Source organism: Anopheles marshallii (genome assembly GCF_943734725.1).
Source record: "Anopheles marshallii chromosome X unlocalized genomic scaffold, idAnoMarsDA_429_01 X_unloc_105, whole genome shotgun sequence".
Taxonomy (NCBI): Eukaryota; Metazoa; Arthropoda; class Insecta; order Diptera; family Culicidae; genus Anopheles; species Anopheles marshallii.
In genome coordinates, this window is record NW_026525675.1 from 8,465 (window position 1) to 17,500 (window position 9,036).

Genomic DNA, 9,036 nt, shown 5'->3' on the forward strand with positions numbered 1-9,036 from the left:
TGTAAAATAAGGTTTCTCCAATCGATCGCGGGTTTCACTTTTCATCATTTGCTAGGTCTAACTATGATGTTTTGAGTGGTCCCGCAAAAATTTTTTCTTGGACCGGGCCTTCCTTCCCGGCCCTGTCGGTGTGCTCTGCAGTAGGGTGCTCCATACAAATTTTCCTTATGTGGAATTTTTCAGTGTAAAATAAGGTTTCTCCAATCGATCGCGGGTTTCACTTTTCATCATTTGCTAGGTCTAACTATGATGTTTTGAGTGGTCCCGCAAAAATTTTTTCTTGGACCGGGCCTTCCTTCCCGGCCCTGTCGGTGTGCTCTGCAGTAGGGTGCTCCATACAAATTTTCCTTATGTGGAATTTTTCAGTGTAAAATAAGGTTTCTCCAATCGATCGCGGGTTTCACTTTTCATCATTTGCTAGGTCTAACTATGATGTTTTGAGTGGTCCCGCAAAAATTTTTTCTCTTGGCCAGTCGACCCTTTCGTCCATGTCGGTGTGCTCTGCAGTAGGGTGCTCCATACAAATTTTGCTTATGTGGAATTTTTCAGTGTAAAATAAGGTTTCTCCAATCGATCGCGGGTTTCACTTTTCATCATTTGCTAGGTCTAACTATGATGTTTTGAGTGGTCCCGCAAAAATTTTTTCTTGGACCGGGCCTTCCTTCCCGGCCCTGTCGGTGTGCTCTGCAGTAGGGTGCTCCATACAAATTTTCCTTATGTGGAATTTTTCAGTGTAAAATAAGGTTTCTCCAATCGATCGCGGGTTTCACTTTTCATCATTTGCTAGGTCTAACTATGATGTTTTGAGTGGTCCCGCAAAAATTTTTTCTTGGACCGGGCCTTCCTTCCCGGCCCTGTCGGTGTGCTCTGCAGTAGGGTGCTCCATACAAATTTTCCTTATGTGGAATTTTCAGTGTAAAATAAGGTTTCTCCAATCGATCGCGGGTTTCACTTTTCATCATTTGCTAGGTCTAACTATGATGTTTTGAGTGGTCCCGCAAAAATTTTTTCTTGGACCGGGCCTTCCTTCCCGGCCCTGTCGGTGTGCTCTGCAGTAGGGTGCTCCATACAAATTTTGCTTATGTGGAATTTTTCAGTGTAAAATAAGGTTTCTCCAATCGATCGCGGGTTTCACTTTTCATCATTTGCTAGGTCTAACTATGATGTTTTGAGTGGTCCCGCAAAAATTTTTTCTTGGACCGGGCCTTCCTTCCCGGCCCTGTCGGTGTGTTCTGCAGTAGGGTGCTCCATACAAATTTTCCTTATGTGGAATTTTTCAGTGTAAAATAAGGTTTCTCCAATCGATCGCGGGTTTCACTTTTCATCATTTGCTAGGTCTAACTATGATGTTTTGAGTGGTCCCGCAAAAATTTTTTCTTGGACCGGGCCTTCCTTCCCGGCCCTGTCGGTGTGCTCTGCAGTAGGGTGCTCCATACAAATTTTCCTTATGTGGAATTTTCAGTGTAAAATAAGGTTTCTCCAATCGATCGCGGGTTTCACTTTTCATCATTTGCTAGGTCTAACTATGATGTTTTGAGTGGTCCCGCAAAAATTTTTTCTTGGACCGGGCCTTCCTTCCCGGCCCTGTCGGTGTGCTCTGCAGTAGGGTGCTCCATACAAATTTTGCTTATGTGGAATTTTTCAGTGTAAAATAAGGTTTCTCCAATCGATCGCGGGTTTCACTTTTCATCATTTGCTAGGTCTAACTATGATGTTTTGAGTGGTCCCGCAAAAATTTTTTCTTGGACCGGGCCTTCCTTCCCGGCCCTGTCGGTGTGCTCTGCAGTAGGGTGCTCCATACAAATTTTCCTTATGTGGAATTTTTCAGTGTAAAATAAGGTTTCTCCAATCGATCGCGGGTTTCACTTTTCATCATTTGCTAGGTCTAACTATGATGTTTTGAGTGGTCCCGCAAAAATTTTTTCTTGGACCGGGCCTTCCTTCCCGGCCCTGTCGGTGTGCTCTGCAGTAGGGTGCTCCATACAAATTTTCCTTATGTGGAATTTTCAGTGTAAAATAAGGTTTCTCCAATCGATCGCGGGTTTCACTTTTCATCATTTGCTAGGTCTAACTATGATGTTTTGAGTGGTCCCGCAAAAATTTTTTCTTGGACCGGGCCTTCCTTCCCGGCCCTGTCGGTGTGCTCTGCAGTAGGGTGCTCCATACAAATTTTGCTTATGTGGAATTTTTCAGTGTAAAATAAGGTTTCTCCAATCGATCGCGGGTTTCACTTTTCATCATTTGCTAGGTCTAACTATGATGTTTTGAGTGGTCCCGCAAAAATTTTTTCTCTTAGCCAGTAGACCCTTTCGTCCATGTCGGTGTGTTCTGCATGATAGAAATGGCTTATGGTGGCCATGGACTTAGCAACATTTTGAGATCCAATCTTGGCCTGTTAGAGTATCTTGGTTGGTTTGCTATGGGCTGGTACGGCCTACTTGATAGGCAATGTTTCAACTCTTGGAAGCTTTCGTGGTTGCTAAGCACTGTCCATGGCCTTCTTGATAGAAATGGCTTATGGTGGCCATGGACTTAGCCAAATTTTGAAGTCTCCAACCAATCTTGGCCTGTTAGAGTATCTTGGTTGGTTTGCTATGGGCTGGTACGGCCTACTTGATAGGCAATGTTTCAACTCTTGGAAGCTTTCGTGGTTGCTAAGCACTGTCCATGGCCTTCTTGATAGAAATGGCTTATGGTGGCCATGGACTTAGCCAAATTTTGAATTCTCCAACCAATCTTGGCCTGTTAGAGTATCTTGGTTGGGTTGCTATGGGCTGGTACGGCCTACTTGATAGGCAATGTTTCAACTCTTGGAAGCTTTCGTGGTTGCTAAGCACTGTTCGTGGCCTTCTTGATAGAAATGGCTTATGGTGGCCATGGACTTAGCCAAATTTTGAATTCTCCAACCAATCTTGGCCTGTTAGAGTATCTTGGTTGGGTTGCTATGGGCTGCTACGGCCTACTTGATAGGCAATGTTTCAACTCTTGGAAGCTTTCGTGGTTGCTAAGCACTGTCCATGGCCTTCTTGATAGAAATGGCTTATGGTGGCCATGGACTTAGCCAAATTTTGAAGTCTCCAACCAATCTTGGCCTGTTAGAGTATCTTGGTTGGGTTGCTATGGGCTGCTACGGCCTACTTGATAGGCAATGTTTCAACTCTTGGAAGCTTTCGTGGTTGCTAAGCACTGTCCATGGCCTTCTTGGTAGAAATGGCTTATGGTGGCCATGGACTTAGCAAAATTTTGAAGTCTCCAACCAATCTTGGCCTGTTAGATTATCTTGGTTGGTTTGCTATGGGCTGGTACGGCCTACTTGATAGGCAATGTTTCAACTCTTGGAAGCTTTCGTGGTTGCTAAGCACTGTTCGTGGCCTTCTTGATAGAAATGGCTTATGGTGGCCATGGACTTAGCCAAATTTTGAAGTCTCCAACCAATCTTGGCCTGTTAGATTATCTTGGTTGGTTTGCTATGGGCTGGTACGGCCTACTTGATAGGCAATGTTTCAACTCTTGGAAGCTTTCGTGGTTGCTTAGGATAAGAATCCCGACGAGAAAGGTTTCCCGGACTTATAAAAATAACCGATTAGCCCCAAGGACACATCTTCCTTGAAAGGCTAATCATGCACCACACACCACACCACCCATAGGCTTGCAAGCAGCACTCTTGTCGAGTGCAGCAAGCCTATGCTCACATCAACTACCGTACACGTACCACCATAGGCTTGCAAGCAGCACTCTTGTCGAGTGCAGCAAGCCTATGCTCATCAACTACCATACGTACCACCACAGCCTTGCAAGCAGCACTCTTGTCGAGTGCAGCAAGCCTATACTCCACGAACTAACCACTTCACCACCAAGCATGGGTCGCCTGAGAGGATCGATGCGAACGCATCTCTACAACTCGCAGCTCCCAGCCTGTAGTCCCGTCGTTTGCGGGCGGTCGAAGGTGTCGAAACTAGTTGTATCCACGGTCGACGGGCGCACAGCCACCAGGGTTCCCTGTGATAAGGTACTTCCACGTGCAGCGTACACCCGCCCGTTGCGGCTCAGTCTAGTGCTATAGCGGGGATGAGACGGCAGTGTGCACGGGGCAGCACCGACGGATCTCAGAGGGTTGTTAAGCCCGCTAGCTTCCGATCACCTAATGGGTTTATGATGCGCTATCAGCTCGGATTGGATACGACCTTAGAGGCGTTCAGGCATAATCCAGCGGACGTAGCGTCATACCAAAGTCCGGTCGAACTAGTATTGAGCCAGTGGTCCGTACCTGTGGTTCCTCTCGTACTGCACAGGAATTCCGTTAAGATAGCAGCATACAGCACACACCAGTAGGGTAAAACTAACCTGTCTCACGACGGTCTAAACCCAGCTCACGTTCCCTTGAAAGGGTGAACAATCCTACGCTTGGTGAATTTTGCTTCACAATGATAGGAAGAGCCGACATCGAAGGATCAATAAGCCACGTCGCTATGAACGCTTGGCGGCCACAAGCCAGTTATCCCTGTAGTTGCGAGCGAACCTCCGTAGTGAACGGACGTGTTGTGGATGAGCTCTTGTCGACGCGTGCGTGTGAGTGTATACTGTGAGTGCATACTGAGTAAGACAAAGTGTGCGAAAGAGACACCAAACGGCCACCGAGGACCTTGGTTCCACGTGTCCGGCCCCCGATCTCGGCCGCCGACCCCCCACCCAAATTTCACCCCCCCACCCCTTAAGGGGGGGGAGTTTTTCGTGGGCAGGTTTTTGTTGAATATTAAGGCGAATTGTGAACCGATCCGGACGATTAAGGTGTCGTTGGATGCGTCTCGGTAAGACGCATCTTACAAAATTTTGTATGTGTGTGTGTGTGCGTTACACCGGAAGTGGCACTTGAAAAACTGTGAGTTTTTGGTGGGGGACCGTTTTACCCCCCAAAAAGTGCGTTAGTGATCTTAAAAACACTTGAGGACTATAAGTGAGAATATCCCGCGTCGATAGAGTGGTCTAACATTTTTGTGCGACGAACCGTTGCGGAGTTATAGGCTTCCAAAGTTGGAGGTTTTGGCGATTTCCGGCGTCTTTCGTTCCCATACATTTTGTATGGGACAGCTGTTCGGTGGCGCGTTCTTGGCCGAGTACCGGGTGTCGTCGCGTGTGACGTCAGTGCAAAGTACCGGTTTGCGCCCGATCTGGCGTTGTCGCCGCGAGTGTGCTGAAGAACATAACGGTAAAGCCCGGTGCAAGCGCACCGAAAAGTGTAACTTTTTGGCAAAGTGCACGATTTAAGGCACTTTCCGTTTGCCGTGTGTTCCTGTGTGCGTGCGTGTGTGCGAGTGTTTGGAGTGAAAATCGGCCGTATCAGCCAGGCCACGCGTGCCAGGGCTTTGGTTTCAAGTGTCCGGCCCCCGATCCTGGCCGCCGACCCCCCACCCAAATTTCACCCCCCCACCCCTTAAGGGGGGGGAGTTTTTCGTGGGCAGGTTTTTGTTGAATATTAAGGCGAATTGTGAACCGATCCGGACGATTAAGGTGTCGTTGGATGCGTCTCGGTAAGACGCATCTTACAAAATTTTGTATGTGTGTGTGTGTGCGTTACACCGGAAGTGGCACTTGAAAAACTGTGAGTTTTTGGTGGGGGACCGTTTTACCCCCCAAAAAGTGCGTTAGTGATCTTAAAAACACTTGAGGACTATAAGTGAGAATATCCCGCGTCGATAGAGTGGTCTAACATTTTTGTGCGACGAACCGTTGCGGAGTTATAGGCTTCCAAAGTTGGAGGTTTTGGCGATTTCCGGCGTCTTTCGTTCCCATACATTTTGTATGGGACAGCTGTTCGGTTGCGCGTTCTTGGCCGAGTACCGTGTGTTTCTGTGTGCGTGCGTGTGTGCGAGTGTTTGGAGTGAAAATCGGCCGTATCAGCCAGGCCACGCGTGCCAGGGCTTCGATTTCACGTGTCCGGCCCCCGATCCTGGCCGCCGACCCCCCACCCAAATTTCACCCCCCCACCCCTTAAGGGGGGGGAGTTTTTCGTGGACCACCTTTCTTTTTTTAATAAGGTGTAGGGTGGTCGGATCGGGACGTTTGGGGTATCGGAGGAAAGGTCTTGACAAGACGCATCCATTGAGACCTTGTGAGCGCGTCTGTGTGCGGTCTACCGGAAGTGGTGCCCGAAAAACCGTAGTTTTTCGGTTCCGGTAGATTTTGCCCCCCCTTAGGCGAATTCAACGGTACGAAAATAGTGCGAAACGCTTAGTGAGAACAGTGCGCTTCGTTTGAGGGGTCTACTGTTTCCATACGTGCAAAACTCGCTGAGATATAGGCCCCCAAACTTAGACATTTTCGTGTTTCCGGTGTGTCGGGACCGGTTTTTCTTAAGTAAGTACGAAAGTTTGTACCAAGGCGTTATTTCGTTTAAACGTGTCTCGACGGGGGGCAAAAATCCCCGTCGATCGAGCCCTCGCGCGTGCGATTCGGACTAAAACTCGCGGAGCTACGAAGGAGTGAAAAGTTTGATAAGTAGTTTGATAACTATTTATGCACTTATCAGACTTAGTGTAAAATCCTTAAAAGTGTGATTACTCGGCCATCCTTTGGGCTAGGGACACGCCCGAGGCATCGTTGGAAAGGTCTCGGCGAGAGGCAGCGGACCGCCACCCCCCCTTCCCCCTCCCATTTACCCCCTCCCCTACAGGAGGGAAAAGGCCGGTGCGAGGAGCGATTTTAACGTGTGGGGAGTCAATCAACGCGCTACGTCGCCGCGAGTCGGGGAGAACACCTCCCCCGACTCCCCCCCCCCCTCCACCCTCACCCGTAACAGTGAGAGGTGGAGATGTCGTCGACGGGGCGAACCCTCCGTTCCAGGACGGAGTCAACGGAGGAGAGGCCGGCGAAGCTCTCCACTATTCTGGAGCCGCGAGTGGCTCTTACACGAACATCTGTTCCGGGAGCGAAGCAGCAGTCCCCGGAAATGTCGGAGCTGAGACAGCTCCTCAATGAGACGTCGCTCACCAACGAGCAGCTGCGAGCGACGATCGTGGGTCTGCAACAGGAGATCCAGATGCTCCGGCAGCAGTTGGAAACAAATGCTGTGCAGGCCCGGCAAGATTTGCAGCTGGCCCGAGAGGAAGCCCGGATGCGCGAGACGCTGGCTCGTGAAGACATTGAGCGCCTGCGCAACGAGCTGAGGGAGGAGCGAGCCAGCTTCCAAGAGCTCCTCGCACAGACGCTGGGCTATGGAGGCAGCCAGAAGCAGCAGTGGCAGCAGCAGCAGCAACAACAGCAGCAGCAACGTCGTGAGCAGCAGCAGCAACAGCGACAGCAGGGAGCGGTGTCGGCAACGGCAGCTCCGCTTTCAGACCCGGAAGGCGGCTCCTGGGCTGAAGTGGTGCGTCGTAAGCCGGCCCGGCAACCGGGGAACAAGCCGCAGCAACAGCAGCAGCAGTGGCCGCAACTACCGCAACGGGCAGCGGTTCAGCGACAGCCGATCGCAGGACCGTCTAAGCAGCAGCCCCAGCAACATCAGGGACAACAGGCCCGGGGTAGCCAGCCTGGAGCACAACGAGGAGGTCGGCGTCAGCGGCAGCGAAAAACCAAGCCGGACGCTATTGAAATCGCCCCAGCTGAGGGACAAACCTGGACGGAGGTGTACCAGGCTGTCCGAACAGCTCCAGAAATGGAGAAACATGCTGAGGCCCTAGGCGTCGGGCGACGCACCACACGCTCCAGGCTTGTCATGGAGCTGAAGGAGAGCGCGGACGCTGCAGAAGTTCTGCAGTGCATCAAGCAGGTCTGCGCAAAGGCAGAACGGCCGGCCTCAGCTCGGCTGGTCACGCCTATGGTCGAAATCCGGTTGGACGCTGTCGACCCTTTAGCGAAGGAGACCGATGTGGCGATGGCGCTGACCAACCTGTGCCAATGCGAGGTGGAGGAGACATCGGTTCGCCTGCGACCTGCCTGGGACGGCACGAAAGTGGCGATAGTCCGCGTAACAGCCAGGGCTGCGGAGGGTCTGGTCGACAAGAGCGTCAAGATCAAATACACATCGTGTCTGATCCGGAAGGTGGCTCCTCTGCAGGCGCGTCAGCAACGGTGCTACAAGTGCCTCGAGATGGGGCACGTCCGAGCTGCGTGCAGGAGCGAAGTGGACCGCTCGACAAGCTGCATTCGCTGCGGGAAGCCGGATCACCAGGCGAAGAGCTGCACGGCGGAGGTGCGCTGCGTCGTGTGCAGCGGCCCGCACCCGGTCGGGCATCCGACGTGCCGGCGCTAAAAGTGCTGCAAGTGAACCTCGGGCGAAGCCGGGCAGCCCAAGACCTCATGCTGCAGACGGCTCGCGAGTTAGGGGCTCAGGTGGTGCTCGCCTGCGAACTATATCGACCACCTCGGGATGATCCGCGGTGGGCCATCGATGCGGAACAGAGTGTGGCGATAATAGCAACAGGGGCGTACCCTATTCAACGGCTTTGGGGGAGCGTCGTCCCGGGACTCGTGGTGGCCACCATAGCGGGAGTAACGTTCGCCAGCTGCTACGTGCCACCCAGCAGCGGCATCGAAGACTTCGAAAGCTTCCTCGGTGCGGTGGAGGTGTCGCTGGTCGGACACGCAACATCAGTCCTGGCCGGGGACTTCAACGCCTGGAACGAGGAGTGGGGGAGTGCGCGCACCACCCGGAAGGGGCAGGAGCTCCTGCATGTGGTGGAGCAGCTGGCACTGCAGACGCTGAACCGTGGCAACGCGCCCACGTTCAGGGGCAACGGGGTTGCACGGGAAAGCGTCGTTGACGTCTCCTTTGCCAGTCAGCTCATCGCACGGCCGGACTCATGGCGCGTGCTTAACCGCTTCTCAGGCAGTGATCATGCATACATCGAGTTCGGGGTGGACGTTCCTGGACAGCGTCCCCAGCGACGTGGCCAGCAGCACCGAAGCCGAGCAACAGCCAACGACGGGACAGCCAGGCACGCCGGGACGCGCTGGAAGACGAAGCAGTTCGACCGGCAGTGCTTCGACGTCGCACTCACGCACGGCCACTTCGGACATGTCGACACTCCGGAGGGGCTG